This window comes from Stegostoma tigrinum, chromosome 12 (assembly GCF_030684315.1).
Source record: "Stegostoma tigrinum isolate sSteTig4 chromosome 12, sSteTig4.hap1, whole genome shotgun sequence".
Classification (NCBI taxonomy): Eukaryota; Metazoa; Chordata; class Chondrichthyes; order Orectolobiformes; family Stegostomatidae; genus Stegostoma; species Stegostoma tigrinum.
This window is the reverse complement of record NC_081365.1, coordinates 16,348,115-16,368,129: the sequence shown is the minus strand read 5'-3', so window position 1 is coordinate 16,368,129 and position 20,015 is coordinate 16,348,115. Positions and strand designations below refer to the sequence as shown.

General features: G+C 44.4%; 1 protein-coding gene across 1 annotated transcript in view; it reads right to left on the bottom strand.

Annotated features, from left to right (window-relative positions):
* The window catches only part of LOC125457234 (cell adhesion molecule DSCAM), a 612,502-nt gene that overhangs the window by 497,464 nt on the left and 95,023 nt on the right, over nucleotides 1-20,015 (bottom strand). The gene's annotated exons all lie outside the window — the stretch shown is intronic.

Below are 20,015 nucleotides of genomic sequence, written 5' to 3'. Positions count from 1 at the left end.
CTCCTAGCATCTTCATTCTGTCATGATAAATTTCGCCATCACACCTAATCCTCCACATCACTGTACCCTCCCTGTGAGAAAATCAAGTACCTTGCTTTACCCATTGTAACACTTGCCCAGATGATTGCCGTGTTGAAATTAAAACTCTGTATATTTCCCCTCATTCACAGCAATGGAAATCTTTGGCTGCCTGATGCTTCCCTTCTTCCTATGATCTTCATGCTTTCAAGCCACCAGCATTTTGTCAGCTAATCAATACTTCTTGATGTAGCTCATCTTCTCTCCCACTCTTTTCAACCTTTGTGAAATGCTATACTACAGACCTTGGCCTCGCAACTGGATTTCTCAATTTTTGAAGGTTAAGATCCCTCTCCTGTCAAAGGATGAAGTGCTGGAGAATGAAGCGATCATCAGGCTTTAATTATGCTGTTCTGATTGTGTCATGAACAAGCACATAACATTAGCGGAACAGTTCAATTGAATCAATATTTTGAACTTAATATCAGGTGTTTGTTGCTCTAATCAGTAGCAAATTTGAAAATTTAATTTTAAATAATTTTCTTCCATAGCAAATGCAATTATCCCAATGATCTAAGAAAAAATCAAATAAATAGATTATAAATTATGATTTATATACATATATTTATACACGTGTTTAAATCCTTCCTACCTCTATCATTTCTGACAATTTTCTGACAATTTTAGTATTTTTTGCATCCCCCTCAATTCACTCCACCACTGATACAGTCTCCTGGAAACAGTTCTTGTGACACAATGTTCGTGTTCCTATCTCTGAACCAGGAAGCCTGGGTTGAAGTTGATAAAATGTGAGGCTGGATGAACACAGCAGGCCAAGCAGCATCTCAGGAGCACAAAAGCTGACGTTTCGGGCCTAGACCCTTCATCCGAGAGGGGGATGGGGGGAGGGAACTGGAATAAATAGGGAGAGAGGGGGAGGCGGACCGAAGATGGAGAGCAAAGAAGATAGGTGGAGAGGGTGTAGGTGGGGAGGTAGGGAGGGGATAGGTCAGTCCAGGGAAGACGGACAGGTCAAGGAGGTGGGATGAGGTTAGTAGGTAGCTGGGGGTGCGGCTGGGGGTGGGAGGAAGGGATGGGTGAGAGGAAGAACCGGTTAGGGAGGCAGAGACAGGTTGGACTGGTTTTGGGATGCAGTGGGTGGGGGGGAAGAGCTGGGCTGGTTGTGTGGTGCAGTGGGGGGAGGGGATGAACTGGGCTGGTTTAGGGATGCAGTCGGGGAAGGGGAGATTTTGAAACTGGTGAAGTCCACATTGATACCATATGGCTGCAGGGTTCCCAGGCGGAATATGAGTTGCTGTTCCTGCAACCTTCGGGTGGCATCATTGTGGCAGTGCAGGAGGCCCATGATGGACATGTCATCAAGAGAATGGGAGGGGGAGTGGAAATGGTTTGCGACTGGGAGGTGCAGTTGTATGTTGCGAACTGAGCGGAGGTGTTCTGCAAAGCGGTCCCCAAGCCTCCGCTTGGTTTCCCCAATGTAGAGAAAGCCGCACCGGGTACAGTGGATGCAGTATACCACATTGGCAGATGTGCAGGTGAACCTCTGCTTAATGTGGAATGTCATCTTGGGGCCTGGGATGGGGGTGAGGGAGGAGGTGTGGGGACAAGTGTAGCATTTCCTGCGGTTGCAGGGGAAGGTGCCGGGTGTGGTGGGGTTGGAGGGCAGTGTGGAGCGAACAAGGGAGTCACGGAGAGAGTGGTCTCTCCGGAAAGCAGACAGGGGTGGGGATGGAAAAATGTCTTGGGTGGTGGGGTCGGATTGTAAATGGCGGAAGTGTCGGAGGATAATGCGTTGTATCCGGAGGTTGGTAGGGTGGTGTGTGAGAACGAGGGGGATCCTCTTGGGGCGGTTGTGGCGGGGGCGGGGTGTGAGGGATGTGTCGCGGGATATGCGGGAGACGCGGTCAAGGGCGTTCTCAATATCCCGCGACACATCCCTCACACCCCGCCCCCGCCACAACCGCCCCAATAGGATCCCCCTCGTTCTCACACACCACCCTACCAACCTCCGGATACAACGCATTATCCTCCGATACTTCCGCCATTTACAATCCGACCCCACCACCCAAGACATTTTTCCATCCCCACCCCTGTCTGCTTTCCGGAGAGACCACTCTCTCCGTGACTCCCTTGTTCGCTCCACACTGCCCTCCAACCCCACCACACCCGGCACCTTCCCCTGCAACCGCAGGAAATGCTACACTTGTCCCCACACCTCCTCCCTCACCCCCATCCCAGGCCCCAAGATGACATTCCACATTAAGCAGAGGTTCACCTGCACATCTGCCAATGTGGTATACTGCATCCACTGTACCCGGTGCGGCTTTCTCTACATTGGGGAAACCAAGCGGAGGCTTGGGGACCGCTTTGCAGAACACCTCCGCTCAGTTCGCAACATACAACTGCACCTCCCAGTCGCAAACCATTTCCACTCCCCCTCCCATTCTCTTGATGACATGTCCATCATGGGCCTCCTGCACTGCCACAATGATGCCACCCGAAGGTTGCAGGAACAGCAACTCATATTCCGCCTGGGAACCCTGCAGCCATATGGTATCAATGTGGACTTCACCAGTTTCAAAATCTCCCCTTCCCCGACTGCATCCCTAAACCAGCCCAGTTCATCCCCTCCCCCCACTGCACCACACAACCAGCCCAGCTCTTCCCCCCCACCCACTGCATCCCAAAACCAGTCCAACCTGTCTCTGCCTCCCTAACCGGTTCTTCCTCTCACCCATCCCTTCCTCCCACCCCCAGCCGCACCCCCAGCTACCTACTAACCTCATCCCACCTCCTTGACCTGTCCGTCTTCCCTGGACTGACCTATCCCCTCCCTACCTCCCCACCTACACCCTCTCCACCTATCTTCTTTGCTCTCCATCTTCGGTCCGCCTCCCCCTCTCTCCCTATTTATTCCAGTTCCCTCCCCCCATCCCCCTCTCTGATGAAGGGTCTAGGCCCGAAACGTCAGCTTTTGTGCTCCTGAGATGCTGCTTGGCCTGCTGTGTTCATCCAGCCTCACATTTTATCATCTTGGAATCTCCAGCATCTGCAGTTCCCATTATCTCTGATACTATTTTAGCCTGGGTTGAAGTCCTACCTTTTCTAAAGGTGTGCAATAACGTGATAAAATAAGTACAACCATTGTGGGCAAAAACTCCGGAGTGCCTCCCCCGCCCAAGCCTCTTTACTTTTTTGCTGCTCTTCTCCTTTCAGACTCAACTTAAAAAGTTATTTTGAACCGTCGACGACCTGTCCTGATAGCTTCTTCTCAATTCTTGTTTGAATATGCTCCTCTGAAGTACCTCGAGACCCTTAACTCTGTAAACACCACTATAGAAATGCTAACTGTTGTTGTTGCATTGTTTCCTAATAATAGTCGAGATTAATAACTATTTTTAAAAAAGAGAATTCCGAAACCCCAATTATTTTATTAAAGAATGAGATTCCGTGACAGAAAATAAAAGAACATTTTACACAAGAGTCAGAGATAACATGGCATACTATTTTGTAATAGTACCCATAAGCCTAAAACCTGGAATCAATGTAAATTGAATGTGAATTAACGGGGAAATTGCAATAGATTATAAGCCATAAATGACAGAGACAGCTAAGACAGATCTTATGAATTGGCTGAGCAACCCTCTTTCTCTTCACAGAAGCTGTGTGACTTGCTGAGTGCTTCTACCATTTTTGGATGGGAGGAGAAAGGGGAGGAACAGTTCCATCACAAAGTCCTTTTGCTGCTCTTCTGGGATACAGTCAGATCTCCACCCAATAGCAGCACACTACCAGTGATCAATGGAATGGTGTTGATAGAAATGAAAGGGTAAGAAAGATGGAAATGATACAAGTACTCATGTTTATTTTATGGAATGAAATATAAATCTCCAACTCTTTAATTCAGAATTTTAAAACTTACTCAGGAGGGAATGGAGGAGGCATCTCCCAGACTGGAGGTCAGCACGGAGAGGTGAGTCCTGGGCCAGGGGCCAGGCCGGGGAGGTGAATTCCGGACCGGGGGCAGGCGCGGGGAGGTGAGTCCCGGACCGAAGGCCAGCGCAGGGAAGCCAGTCACGGACGGGGGGCCAGTGTGGGGATGTGAGGCCTCGAGTTTTGAAGTCTCATTCGTGCTGGAGGCGAGGTCTGGTGTGGTCTGGCGGCGAGGTCTGGTGCGGTCTGGCGGCGAGGCCTGGTGCGGTCTGGCCGTGAGGTCCGGTGCGGTCTGGCCGCAAGGCCCGGTGCAGTCTGGCCGCGAGGCCCAACATGGGCTGCTTGAAGGACAGTAATGCTGAAATTTTTATTTATTTCTTTTTCTGGACCAGTTATGTGAATACTGTGGCTTGGACAGCAGATTGCAGGCGAGGAATTCTGCAGTAAGTAATTCTCTAAAACCTGTCCACCATCTACAAGGCACAAGTCTGATAGAATACTCCTACCTGCCGAGATGGGGGCAGCTCCAATAGCACTGTAGAAGCTTGACACCATCCAGGACAAAGCAACCCACGTGATCAGTACCACATCCAGAAGCATTCACTCTTTCCAACACTGATGCTCAGTAGCAGCAGTGTGTATTATCCATAAAATGCAGTGTAATAATTCACCAAAACCCCTTAGCAGCACCTTCCAAACTCATAACCACTTCCATCTAAAAGGGCAGCTAATACGTGGAAGACCATCACTTGCAAGTTCCTCTCAATGCTGCGCAACATCCTGACATGGGTAACACAGTGTGGAGCTGGAGGAACATAGCGGGCCAGGCAGCATCAGAGGACCAGGAAAGCTGACGTTTCGGGTCAGGGGTCCCTCTGACGCTGCCTGGCCCACTGTGTTATCTTTGACTTCAGCTTCGGCAGTCTCATCCTGACATGGAAGTGCGTCAACATTCCTTCAGTTCCACTGGGTCAAGACCCTGGAATCCTCTCTCTAATGCCAATATACATAGAACTACAGCTAAATGCATTGCACTGGTTCATGAAGGCAGCCCACCACGACCTTCACAAGGACAATTGGAGACTGGCAATAAATACTTATCTAGGCAGTGAACCCTACATCCCAGGAGGGGATCTATATAAATAGTTACAAAGAGCCTGAAGTTAAGGGATATTGAACTGAAATTTCTTGATGTGGACAAGGGCTGCATTTCACTCCCTGGATTCAATATCCCATTTCAAATTCTGCACATTGACCATCATTTTATATTCAATGTGCTAAACTGCACACAGAAGAAATCATTTCAGTCCATCTTTTAACTGTCCAATGTTCCTCCCCTTATTTTCCTCCCCTTTCTCCTCCCTTCCAAAAACGGCAGAAGTACTCAGCAGGTCAGGCAGCTTCTGTGAAGAGAAACAGGGTCAGTATTTTAGGCCAATAACTGTTTGTCAGAACTAAATGGAAACACACATCCATGTTGGTCGATGAAGGACCATCAATCGGCGAATTTAAATCTGTTTGCCTGCACAGATTCTGTCAGAATATAGTACCTTCACCAGGGCATTCATCCACACGAGCAGAGGTAGTCAGTTTAAGCTGCTGGAGGAAGCTGGCTGGCCCCTGAGCTTCTCAGCACGATCTTCTCTTTCCAACGTCACATCATGGATAGGGTCAGTTGTGTGAAGGATTGGCTTTGACCATCAGCATCAGGAAGACAATATCACCGCCCAGGATATTACCATATTGCATCCAATCAGCATTGACAACATGATACTGGAGGCTATCGCCAGCTAATCATTAATCACTCCTAATCTTGAGTGTAAAACACACCCATTGCAAAAGATGTGGCTGTTACACCTGAGTGGAGTAAGTGAAGAGCAACACAAGGGGAGGTGACAGCTCACAGATATTATCAATGGATTGTTATTCCAGAGACCCAGGTAATGTTCTGGGGACCCAGGTTTGAATCCCACCATGGCAGATGGTGGAATTTGAAATCAATACAATCTGGAATTAAGAGACTAAAGTTGACCACGAATCCATTGCCAGTTGTCAGAAAATGTCCTTGAGGGAAGGAAACTACCATCCCTACCTGTCTGGCCGACATGGTGCCTCTGCCAGGGATGTTGGTCAATTCTGTGATATCTGCTCAAAGGCAAGTTGAGCCAGAAACGTGGGTAAGATGGGGCAGAAATCGGTTGTGATTCTTGCCAAATGATCAGGAATGGCAAATGATGAGGCCAGTCTGGTAAAGTACGGTAACCAAACTTGCTCAGCCTCACAGCAAGAGTCACCCCACCAAATGCAGTGCATCTTTCACTTAGCCAAAAACTAACTGCAAGATTCAGCCCAAGGTGCCCACTTGATGATAGTATCATTGAAGGGCAATTGCACAAATATGCACTGATCCAGCTAGGAGACAGACAGAAAATGGAGAAATTAAACATTTTTGAGACTTTTTTTCTCCAGCTTCGAGAATTTCAGTCACGTACAAGAATAAACAATAAACTTTTATTCAAGATGCATTCTGCAATTGTAAATATAACAACCAGCAGCTGAAAGACAATGCACAATCCCTCTGGAATTTACATGGCGTCAGTGGCATGGTACAAATGTAGGATGTGATTGGACCAGTTCCTGTAGGGAGATGACTATTTAAAGCACTTATAGAGTTTTATGTATTTCATGAATCTTTATTCTGCTTTTGATGTCTGCATTTTCTTTTACAAATCACTTAGAATACAAAGATACCACTTAGTGCTCAAAGTGGTAGTGCATGCGGTAAACTTTTCACTTCAACATTAAGCAACATAGACTTATCAAGAGTTTGGATATACTACCTGTAGGGTGTCAGCACTGAATGACTAATCCCTACTGATGAGTTTAGATAGTGATGTCTCACCACAGATTAGAAGATACTCTCATAAAGGAGGGCTATCCTAAGCTACACCATATCACAAGAGGCGTTTCAGCTTAATGTATCTGTTGCCAGATTTGAGGGAATTATTGGACTACTCTGTTATAAAGTAGAGGTTGAATCTGTAAAAGGAATCTGAAAAGTGGTATAACCAGCCTTTTGGCAACTTCTAGTGGTTAAATAAAATAACTGTCAGACCCTCACTGTAAAATTAATGAGCAACAATTTATTTATCAAACTACCACAGTGAACAAATTAACTAAAATATTAAACTGAACAAATCCCTTCTAACTACTAACCATTCCCAAATAAAGCAAGATTCTAATGGTGTGCTGTTCCAATAAATATAAGTCCCACTTATATCTAAAAAAAGTAGTCTCTTGAATTACAAGCGGAGACTTGGGGACCGCTTTGCAGAACACCTTCGCTCAGTTCGCAGTAAACAACTGCACCTCCCAGTCGCGAACCATTTCCACTCCCCCTCCCATTCCTTAGATGACATGTCCATCATGGGCCTCCTGCAGTGCCACAACGATGCCACCCGAAGGTTGCAGGAACAGCAACTCATATTCCGCTTGGGAACCCTGCAGCCCAATGGTATTAATGTGGAGTTCACAAGCTTCAAAATCTCCCCTTCCCCCACTGCATCCCAAAACCAGCCCAGCTCGTCCCCACCTGCCTAACCTGTTCTTCCTCTCACCTATCCCCTCCTCCCACCTCAAGCCGCACCTCCATTTTCCACCAACTAACCTCATCCCACCTCCTTGACCTGTCCGTCTTCCCTGGACTGACCTATCCCCTCCTTACCTCCCCACCTATATTCTCCTCTCCACCTATCTTCTCCTCTATCCATCTTCGGTCTGCCTCCCCCTCTCTCCCCATCCCCCTCTCTGATGAAGGGTCTAGGCCTGAAACGTCAGCTTTTGTGCTCCTGAGATGCTGCTTGGCCTGCTGGGTTCATCCAGCTTCACACTTTGTTCTCTTGAATTACAGCCAGGTTACATGTCTTCCAGAATGTTCTGTACCTTCTCCGTCAATTCTCCTGTCAGGAATATTAACTAGTTGTGCTGCTGGTGCCATTGATATTTAGATGATGCTTTCTCTAAGAGTTAGAGGAAGCTGTGACAGCCAGTGGCTCTCTCTTGAGAGCTGAGGGCCATTAGCTCTGGTGGATGGCAGCTAGCTCTGGGGCTTTGACCAACTTCCCCCTTCTTTTAATACCCTTGGTGACATATCAATATTTCTTATGATAGGATTGGTCCTATGTTGTCAAAACTATCAGATTTAAATTTGATAGGTTTTTGGTATCTAAGTGCCTGGTTCAAATTGACTGGCTAAAGTCAAAAACTTGTTGTCTTGGTAAAACCCGCTGCTTGGTCTGTTAACTGTGCAGTCTGTCAATACAAATGTTTCAATTTGAGTGCTCAGTGTACTTGCAACCTTTCAAGCTGCTGCTCACAGACATCCATTTTAAATCTCGAAGCATAGAAAAAGCACATGATCTTTTGAAGGGACCATGCAATGCTTTCCTCCCCTAGAATTTTACAACCACCAAATTGTAACTTCCTGCACCCCAATCCACAAGTATGCTACCCAAATTCGCAACACCACGCTCCTACTCTTCCCTTGTAGCCATGCAAATGTTTCTCCTTTCAAACATGAATCCAAATTCCCTTGAAAGGTATTGTTAAATCTGCTTTCATACGTTTGCTTTCAGGTAGTACAGTCCTGACCATAATAATTTGCTCCGCAAAAGGATTCTATCAGCCAGTGACCATAAATCTGTAAAATGATAAAGACTTGCTTTTTGACAAGTGTTCAAGGAGGTATCGTCTAGTTTCAGTTCATGGTACACTTTTCTCTGAATCACTAACAGGATCTTGAAGTGCCATGATAAGACATAAGTACATGGTCCAGGCTGACCCTCCAGTTCTTCTACTTCAGAGGGTCGGTGTGGACTCACTGGGCTGAATGGCTTGCTTCCATACTGTAGGGATTCTATGATTCTCAAGGGCCATCTCTTTGTTCATAGGCTATGCCCTCGGGTCTTAATCTCTCCTACTCGTGGAAACATTTTCCCAATGTCCACTCTGTGCACACCTCTCAGTATCCTGTAAGTTTCAATCACGTCCCCCCCTCATCCTTTTAAACTCCATTGAGTACAGACCCAGAACCCTCAAACATTCCTTATACAAGCTCTTAATTCCCAGGATCATTCTTGTAAATCTCCTTTGGACCAGCACATCCCTTCTTTAGAGAAGGGTTCCAAATCTGCTCACAATATTCCAAATGTGGTCTGACCAGAGCCTTATACACCTGAGCAGCAGATTTCAACTCTTGTATTTTGACTGTCTTGAAATGAATGCTAACATTTCATTTGCCTTCCCAACTGCCAACTGAACCCACATATTAACCTTAAGAGAATTCTGAACTAGGACCCCCCGGTCTTTTTGTACTTAAATTTGCAAAGTATTTCCCCATTTAGAAGACAGTTTATATCTCTATTCGTCATATCAATGTATGTAACCTCACACCTTCCCACGATGTCTTCCATCTGCCACTTCTTTGCCCACTCTACTAGCCAGTCCAAGTCCTTCTGCGGACTCCCTGCTTCTTTAACACTACCTGCCCATCCGTCCTTCATCATGTTACCTGCAAACTTAGCAACAACACCCTCAGTTCCTTTGTCCAGACTGTTAACGTACAATGTGTATATGTATGGTCCCAATACTGACCCCTGCTGGACTCCACTAGTCACTGGTTGCCATCCCAAAAAAACGCCCTTTTATCCCCATTCTCTGCCTTCTGCCAGTCAGTCAATCTTTGGTTGCTGCTACATACCTTGCTCCTAACACCATGAGCTCTTTTTTTTAGCGAACTCTTGTACGGCACTTTATCAAAGGCCTTCTGGAAATCCAAAAATAATATGCGCATTGGTCTCTTTTGTCTAAGTGGCTTGTGACCTCAAAGGATTCTAACAGATTAGTGAGGCATGAACTACCCTTGATGAAGCTGTGCTGTGTCAGTCCTATTTTACCATGTACTTCTAAGCAGTCTGCAATCTTGTCCCTAATAATGGACTCTAAAATCTTATCAATGTCTGAGGCCAGGCTGGCAAGCCCATGGTTTCCCATCTTCTGTTTCCTGTTTCCCTCATTTAACAGGGGCGTTGCAACAGCCCTTTGTGAGAGTGTGTTTTAGTGAACATTTTAGCTAACTTGAGGAGCAAAATTGCGATGAAAAAGTGAACAAACTGAAAGATTAAAACAGAAACCCAACTGGAGAGGTGAGCATAGCTGTAACGGAAGAAAAGTTCTGAAGAACAGTCTTACTGAATTTGAAACATTAACTCTGCTTCTCTCACCACAGCTGCTGCCTGGCCTGCTGAGTTTCTTGAGCATTCTCCGTTTTTGTTTCAGATTTCCAGCATCTGCAGTACTTTGCCATTATTTAGACAATGATTGCTTCCTTTCTCCAGCACAGAGGGTCACTGCAACAGGACCTGTTAATCTGTGTAAAACAGTTCATGCCTCGTCTTCCTCTTGGTATTAAGCACTGTATTTTGTATTGGAGGCAGAATTTTTGCCTCTCTCATCGCACCACAAAAGTTGAGCCAAGCTATGCTTCCAGTTGTTCAGCTTGCGCTGCATTCACTTAACAACCATTAAATGGCCCGAGGTGACTTTTATAGCTGCCTCTGGAGGGTGACAGACTATCAAATGTCCAATATCTCTCTGGTCGCCAGGAAGACCATTTCTGGCAGAAAGGGACTTACAACAATAAGGGATTTACAACAATGGCGACAGATTTAAAGGAAAGATTTCTTGTCCCTTCTTCAGAACTTGGCAGTGTGGAGGATTGCCTGAGTGTGTCCTGCACACAAAAAGAAAGACACTTGCTTTTCAAGGACACTTGAAATGGCAAACAGTCAAGGCTATGGGGTAAGCGCTTGATTCAAGTAAACAATAGTTCAGTACAGGCTCAACAGGCTTCCGTGTTGAATGGCTGTATGTCTCTATAACTCATGTTTAGCATGAGGCAGATGTTAAAAGTTTCTTGATATTCCTCAAAAAATGGCCAGAAATGTTTGCAATGTCCCGTTAGCAATATAACTTTGGACACTGGACTTGCATCTCTGTTGTCTGCAAAAGAATGCATTTCAGTTCATAAGGAAGGCAAAAAGAAGGAACTATAAATGTAACATTGTCACCAATAAATCTCAAATGGAAGTCTGAAGAAATATTTGTACCCGAAGACAGGCAAGACTGGGGAATTCTCTCAGATCGAGGTGAACAATAGATGCACTTAAGGGGAAACTAGGAAAGTAATAGGAGGTTATATCAGTAGGATGAGAAGTAGAGAGCTTTTGAGGAGGATTATATGGAGCATAAATAGCAGCATGACCGATATGGACCAAGCATGATCCATTTTGATGCTGTAGGTTCCATGCAATTTAAAATAATCTCTCAATATTTTAAAATGTTGCCAAGAGATTTGATATAAACAATTGCAACCATTTTCTGAGAAGACAGGATAAAATACCGTCCTACTAGTAAAAGACAAGAGAGATGTGCAGGTAAAGTGTTAAATCCTGAAACATACAGACTTCATTTGTTTACCCATGATTCTCTCTGGCAGCCACATTATTAATTCATAGATTTATTGATTTTCTTTTCTCTCCTGTATTCAGTCCTGCTGACCTGGTTAATTTGACAGCTCTGAGTAGCAGAGATTCACTACACTTGCCACAGAAAAATAAAACACTGGCCATGGCCTCTCTTGCATGCATTTACTGCAGGAGCTCTCCTCACTGTAACAGTAAGGCAGGCAAAAAATAACCGCGATGTCAGTCGGAGACTTCCAGAGTATGCTCCTTCCTCTTTCTCCCCACACCCAAGACCTGCCTTCCACATGACCACTTTGACTATTGGCCAGATACCTGCTGCTTGAGAAAAATGCCCAGAAAAAAGTAACCTCCCCAGTAGCTGTGAAACATTAGCCAAAGAGTTGCCAAGTCATCTAGGTAAATATGATCTCCATCTGGATGCTGACCTGTTTAGAAGGCTTTGCTGATCTCAACCACAGCGGAAATCAGGAACAGAAATATCAGTTTCCATGTTTAAGAGAGAAGGAAGAAAAACCGGCCCTGGTACCTTGTTACTAAGTAGCAGCAAAGGTAGGAATGTACAAAATGTTGGATTGGATCCAGCTGCCATGATACCTCAGTCAGATCGCTTCACACTGAAAAAGATGCTTCTTAATGTGGGATGGCAGGATACTCAGTCTTCACGGAAATCTACCCCAACCAGGAACCAAAGAAGAAAGGAAGTAGAAAACTAATGGTCTACTTCATATACACACTGATTTTCTTTTTTTTAAAGTGTATTCATTCACAGGTTGGGGGTCTTACTGGCTAAACCATCATTATTGCCCATCCCCTACTGCCTTTGAGGTGATGATTTGAACCTCTGTGGTCCAAGTTGCAATATTTACATGTAAATGCAATAAAAAAGGAAAAGATCAATGGATGGAGAGGAACTTAATCAACTGATGTTATATAAATATTGATATAAATCTGCAATGCGGTTCCTCTTTACAAGCAGCCTGAGCAGATTGCTTTCAGTGTTATGTCTGGGCGCTCTATATATGTACAGTCCTTTATTGTGTATAATATGGGGAGGCGTCAGCCTGGTGGTATTGTTGCTGGACTGTTAATCTGGAGATCCAGCTAACATTCTGAGGATCCTGATTCAAATCCTGTCATAGCAGATGGTGCAATTTGAGTTCAATAAAACATCTTGAATTTAGCATCGAATGATGACCATGAATCTATTGCTGATTGTCAGAAAAATCCATTTGGTTCACTAACGTCCTTTAGGGAAGGAAAGAGCCATCCTTACCCGATCTGGCCTACATGTGACTCTAGACCCACAGCAACGTGGTTGACTCTGAACTGCCCTCTGGGCAATTAGGGATGGGCAATAAATGCTGCCTGGCCAGCAATGCCCTCATCCCCTTAATGAATAAAAAAATAGTATTCTTGACAAAACCGTTGCCTCTCGGTAAAATGTTTTCAGGTGATATATGGCTTAATCATTTAGGGTTAAACACACAATGCAGAGTGATTTTCCTCTCTTACGATGGGGAAAACACCACACTCAGTGGTGTTTGAAAAAAATTTAACAGATTACAGGCCAATTTGCAAGGTCAAAGCTTAAATGCAAGCTTCAGCGAGTACTGTGGCCTATCACAGGCCTTGATAGATGCCAAGAGCTACTCCTCAGGTGAGCCGATGGTGAGAAGGTAGGTCTCGTTCTTTAGATTCTCACTGGGTAAGGGCTCACAGGGACAGAGTCAGGGGTGAGGGACAGAGAGCGGGGGATTTGCTTTCAAAGATCGCCTTGTCTCCATCTCCCATTAATGTCTCTCCAACAGCCTCCTTTTGGGAAAAAATGGAGGCTCCCTCCAACCTGGCAAACATTCTCCTGGTCAACCATTTTGAAAGTAGCCAGCTTTGCTCACCCGTCAGGCAGACAGCTAATTGAGGAGGTGGTGAGTTTTGGCCTTCATGTAGCTGCTGCTTGATTGCGGAAGGGCCTTAATTGGTGGTGGGTCAAGAACATCCTGAATAGGGTCCTCTTGTAGCACAGTGGTGGTATCCCTACCTGTGGTCTCGGAGGCCTGGGTTAAATACCCACCTGGTCCAGAGGTACATAATAACGTCTCTGAACAGATTGATTAGAAAAATAGATTAAATTTAAATAAAAATCCCAATGGAATTTCACACCCAAACTGGCTAAGTGGTGAGGGAAAGGTAAGTATCTGTCTTGGGGCCAACAAGCATAACTATTTCACTTTCTTGTCACCTTTGTTGAAGGGGGCAAGAAGGTAGAAGGTTGAGGGGTGATCTTATAGAAACTTACAAGATAATGCATGGCTTAGAAAGGGCGGACGCTGGGAAGTTGTTTCCATTAGGCGGGGAGACTATGCCCCATGGGCACAGCCTTAGAATTAGTGGGGGTAAATTTAAAATGGAAATGAGGAGACATTTCTTCAGCCAGAGAGTGGTGGGCCTGTGGAATTCATTGCCATGCAGCACAGTGGAGGCTGGGACGTTTAATGTCTTCAAGGCAGAGGTTGATAAATTCTTGATCTCGCAAGGAATTAAGGGCTACGTGAAGGGTGCAGGGAAGTGGAGTTGAAATGCTCATCATCCATGATTACTTGGCAGAGTGGACTTGATGGGTCAAATGGCCTTACTTCCATTCCTATGTCTTATGGTCTTATGGTCTTAATTCCACCAAATGCCTCCTGTAATTATAATATTTAAGAACAAGCCCTGCTAGGTAGTACTATGGAGCAACAGTGTATAAATGCTTTACATGAAATTTCTCCCTCTTATGTCTATATTGGTATTTACCTGATTGGTTAAATAAGGTGTTTGATGTCCCACAGTTGCTTGAACCCACATGGCCACAAGGCGAAGGAGCCACATATTGAAAGAGGTTCAGAGATCAGCCTCAATCCACTTGACAAATCTGAGAGCTGGTCTCCCTGTTGTCTTTTTTTTCATGGTGGCTTCACTGTTGTTCCAAAGCCACCTACCTAACCACATCAGTCCCAATCAAGTATACATTAGCAGCAAATGAATTCCAATACAATTCTCACTTTCCTCACACCTGGCCAATCGTGCCAAAATTCAACAATGAAGGCAGAATCAATGATCAGCTTGTGACCACTGCGAGCCTTAAGAACTACTCCCATTGGCAACCTGCTGGGGCCAACCACTTTTGAAATCCAATATGAAATCAGTCTCACGAAGTGCCTGCTTTAACACTGTATTGATTGTGGTATCTTTCTGCATTTCAGATGCTATGGACCTGGAACTCAATGCAGAATATAACAATAATGCTTTTAGTCAGATTGAAATGCTGATCACTGGCATCAGAACGTGGATACAGAGCTGAAGAAACATTGTGGATTATTTGTCTGAACTCACTAAAAGAAAAAAGAAAAGCAAATTGCAAAAGCTTTCTGTCTGTTATTTGTTGTTATTTACCTATGAGTGGCTGAGTATGTATTGAGCTGACAGCTGCCTGCTTTTAGACAATGCATGCATCTGAAGAATACAGAGTGATTTGGTAAGGATGCGGGCAGGGCAATTTGACAGAGAGATACATGTATAGAATAACTCAAGTCACACTTGGAAAAATGAGCCACAAGTCCAGATCACCAGCTGAATCAATCCTGCACAGAACCTTGCCCCCCACCTTTCTCCTCCCAACACCAAAAAGCAGCTCAAGTTTGATAAAAGCTAAATCAAAGCCTGCAGAGTCTAACATTTTGAACAGTTGAGGTTTTAGAGTAGATTTGAAACTCGGGCTGTGGATGTTATGGTTGATTGGCTCACCGAGCTGGTTCATTGTTTTTCCACCGACATTTCCCCGGGTACTCCATGAAGAAAGCCATCAACAAACACATAGAGCTCGACTCCCTGTACACTCCACCAAAAAGGAAAACCGGAAGTGAGGCAATCCAGCTCAATGGACTCCAGAGTTTAAATAACAGGTGGGAAAACATAACTCTGATAACTCTGAAAACATAACCCTCTCTGATGAAGGGTCTAGGCCTGAAACGTCAGCTTTTGTGCTCCTGAGATGCTGCTTGGCCTGCTGTGTTCATCCAGCTTCACACTTTGTTATCTGGGAAAACATAACGGCGCTTCATCGGAGGCTGCACAGATGATGTTACCCAGCAGGGTAATGAAATATCTGCGGAACAATGAACCAGCTCAGCAAACCAACCAACCAACCACAACAGTTGAGGTAACAAAGCTGGCCTTACTGTCATCTTTTGTGCTTTTCTACTCAAGTTAGAACAGTGTTATAATCTATAATACATGTACAAATTATTTCTAACTGCTAGAATTAAGGTAAAAACATGGGTAACAGCCAATTACATCAATACAGATGCCACAGATTTCTCAGCAACAACTTCCAATATTAACATCATGACAGGGCAAGAAACTTCAGTAAGATTCACAAAGGATTTGCAGATATGGCCTTGAAATCCCCTTTCAAAAGTCACTCTATTATGGACGGCCGCAGATTGCTCCTTTTCTGGTTGATCACCCTCCTCTCCTGGGTTCATGTTCACTGGGATCCCAAAGGTGTACTCCAGTATATATTTACCAGAACAACACCAGCATTTTGCTGAAAGCTAGCTTCTCCAAGCTAGAACTACCCCTGGGTTTTCCAGAATCTTGGTCAGTGGTAGAAAGGGAATGCTGCTTGTGGTTTTTCAACATTTGCACCCTCTTCTGCACTGAAGAATTAATGCTTCTGACCTCCTCATGGCCTCTGCAAACTCAGGGCCAGTGATTTTCCCACTCTGATGGGGGATTGGTCGCCTGGAAATGTTAACTTTGCTTTCACTCTACAGATGATGTGAGCCTGCTGAGTTTCTACAGCAATTTTTGTTGTTGTTTCGGACTTTTCCACATCCTCAGCTCCCTACAATTTCTGAGTCCTGACTGTACAGAAGCAATCAACTGCTCTTGACCTCTCCTCTGGTAATTAATTTCTCTGTAAGTGTTCCATCCTCATTCAGAGTTGTAAATGGATTGGATTGCACTTTTGTTCCATGGTCAAAAAGTGTAACATTCAAACATTAACTGACTAATTGGTGTGGCTGTCAGGGCACTTGCACCTCAGTAGATGTCACCAAGCTGTCAATGTACTTCTGCACAGTAGCTTTTATCCACGCAATCCCTACAGTGTGGAAACAGGCCCTTTGGCCCAACAAGTCCACACCAACCCTCAGAGCATTCCACCCAGACTCATCTCTCTATAACCCACTTAATCTACACATCCCTGAATACTATAGCAATTTAGCGTGGCCAATCCACCTAGCCTGCACATCTTCGGACTGTGGAAGGAAACCCACGCACACACGAGGAAAATGTGCAGGCTCTACCCAGACAGTTGCCTAAGGGTGGAATCGAACCCAGGCCCCTGGGGCTGTGAGGCAGCAGTGCTAACCACTGCGTTGCCCCTAAAGTTTTATAATTTAATCTTTCAGCCTACTACAAAAAAAATGCTGCTGAGGCAGATTTTCCATAAAATCCTCATTTTGAGGGAGACACCCTCACCTTGAAATATTCCTGATATGCATGCTCAAGCCACCCTTGTCCCAGGTTACATTCATTGTTTGGGACGGTGTCCAGTTGCCGTTGTCAGGGTGAAAGCCCTTTCCTCCTGGAAAGCCTTCAGGAGAACCTCTAGGAAGGCAGTCACTAAAGCACTGTGCTACTTTTTGCCTGGTTTCTGATGTCTCTAAGGTTGGGCAGGAGATGATGGGCAGAGATTGAGTGATGTTCCTGGGTTGTAGAAAGTGGAGTGCTGTCTGGAGACCGGAAATTAGAGCCCTAAAGTCTGAAGGTGGCATACAGAGAGGAGAACATGCTGTCCACCTAATCGTCAGATTGTCCAAATGTACACATGTAATGAGCTTGATTGTGTGAGATAATCTAACATGCCGAAAGGATTTCCTCCCACTTTTCATCTTACACTTAACCTCAGAGAAAACACAGGATTCCGCCTTGTGCATCAGTTAATGCACTCATAATAAATAGAGTAAGGGAACAGTATGTGACAACTCAAGGGTAGGAAAGGGAAAGGAGATTATTTGTCAGTAATAGAATCTCTCAACCTCAGGCATTTTGGCAAAAATTCATATGTTCAATGCTTGGTTTTCCTCTAGTTAAACATTCTGCTGGGGCTATATTTTTATCATTAGGAAAGAAAAGCGAAGAAAATCTTTGAGCATTTTTGTGATATCCATTGGCATAAGTGCATTCGAAGGGGTTCCTTATAGTTGAACATTTCCAAATCTATAATCTGCATTTATTAAGAAAATTATTCTGATCTTCATCCTGCTCCCATAACCAACTTAATAAATGCATCAAAAAAACATAAAACTGTTCAAGCAATTTATCAACTATCCTTACCTGTTGCTGACCTTTCACAGCAAATATCATCAGCTTCCCTGACCCTTGACATTTGAAGACCTTAGGGCTTGCCTTGACATGTGCCTGTTTGAAAGTATCTCCTCAGTCTAATTAAATGCAGGTCATATTTATAGACCTTAACATTGCAGGCAAGAGACTGTGACCCCAGTGAAATCAAACTCAGTTTGTTTGCTGGCATCTTTACCACAGCATTCAAGAACAATAAATATCTGTAGTGGATCAATTAAGGGATCACACCGAATCAATTATATGAGACAGCACTTAATAATATTTTTTCAAGGTAAAAGTCTGGGTTCTTCCACCATCAAAGAAATGTTGGAAAGCCCAAGCCCTTTAATTCTTCTCATTGATCAGATTCCATTTACATATTGCTTGGTGTGCATTTTTTGGTCAATTTTAAAACAAATCCAGATTTAAAAATACCCAAACCATGAGGAGCCAGAGGGCAGAGTCTCCTGATTGTAGAGTGCTCTGCATTTTTTTTCCTGTTTCCCATTGCCATGGTTTCAAGCAAAGGTTAATAAGCTGCATGACCTTTGCTGGATTTCATGATGGTCTCCTGGGCTTCATGCACTGATCCCACTCTTCGATAACTGTTCACGACGCTGTCACATGCTCAGACTCTCTACTCCCTTGATAATTTCTCAGTGAAAATGAGGAATGTTCAATCAAAGTTCACATGAAGGCAACCCAAATTACATAATTTCTCTTTCAGGATAGATTTTCCTGAACTGCTGATACGTGAACAATGAGAAACAAGCTATAGCCTTTACAGTTAAACAAATCTAGACGTTATTTTCCTCTTCAGATCCACAGCCATAAAATAGCCATCTCCCAGTTAAGAAAGGACGTTGAGATACCATAGAGCACAAATCGCAACATGGTTCTAAAAAGCAGAGCAGCCCAGAATTAGATGGAATTTATCAGTTTCTGGAGTCATGATAGAGTCCTAAGTTCGGGAATTGTTTTATTTGAAGCTCAGGCCTACATCATGATTCAAATGATAACAGTGTAGACGGATCTCACTGTCAGACGTAAAAATCAAAAGCCTTCTGCATTTCTGTTGAAAGGGAGGACTGGGGAAGTGAAGGAATATTGAACAACACGTTTCTTGTATTTTGAAAGGCATTCTAGAGTATTGACGGCCTTCAGAACCAACTTGATATCGCAGACAGGAATCTATTGATCAGGCAACTTACAGTTGTCCACTGGGAAGTAAATGTTCAGTCACTTAGCATCAGAGGACCCTGCTGGGCAGGGACAGGATCAAACTTGGCTGCTGTATATCATTATTGGCTAACAAATTCTCAGGCACCTGTGTAAATGTTGGATCACTGAATTGTCCAAATCTGCACAGGTTTGTAGCATTTGCTAGACATCACTGACCCATCAATTTCCCACAGTCAGCGCAGACAATTCAAAGAATTATAGAGCATCAAAATGTAAATAGTAAATGTTTAAAAAGTAAGCAGAATGTAAATGCATGTTAAATCAACTACCTAAACTATAACTTGCCCTGTAGTTCACACCAGTTATGGAATGTACCCAGTGAACAAGGAGACAATTCATGCCAGGCCATCCAAGTCCTAAATGATGACAAACAACAGGAATAGCTTCCAGTCCCGGTATATGGTTCACAATCCCACATATGCTGAAGTTACAGACGGCTAAGTTCGTTATGCCTCCTACAAGTGGCTTATCTGGTCGGTGAATTGCAGCATTATCAATATGAAGCCATGAAACAAGATATAACATATGCCATGAAGAGTCTTCGTAGCTTTCCATGGCCACATCTCGCCATTGACCAAATGGATATCAGAACAAACCAATACAGGATGAAGGCAAAACTATCTCTACCTTCTGGAGAAAACCTCATTTGTTTCCTCGTCGAAATATTCAGAGATTGAAGGTGATAAGGCAGATGCTCTATAATTCACATGACAAGCACCAATCTTACTCCTACAGACCAACATTAGAAGAACTGCCTCAGATATCTTCCTCTGACAAATAGGGTCACTGGGCAGTAGCAAAACCTTATGATGACACTGAGAGGGCTGTCCAGAATATTCATTACCACAAGCTATGTTTCTGTCAAAT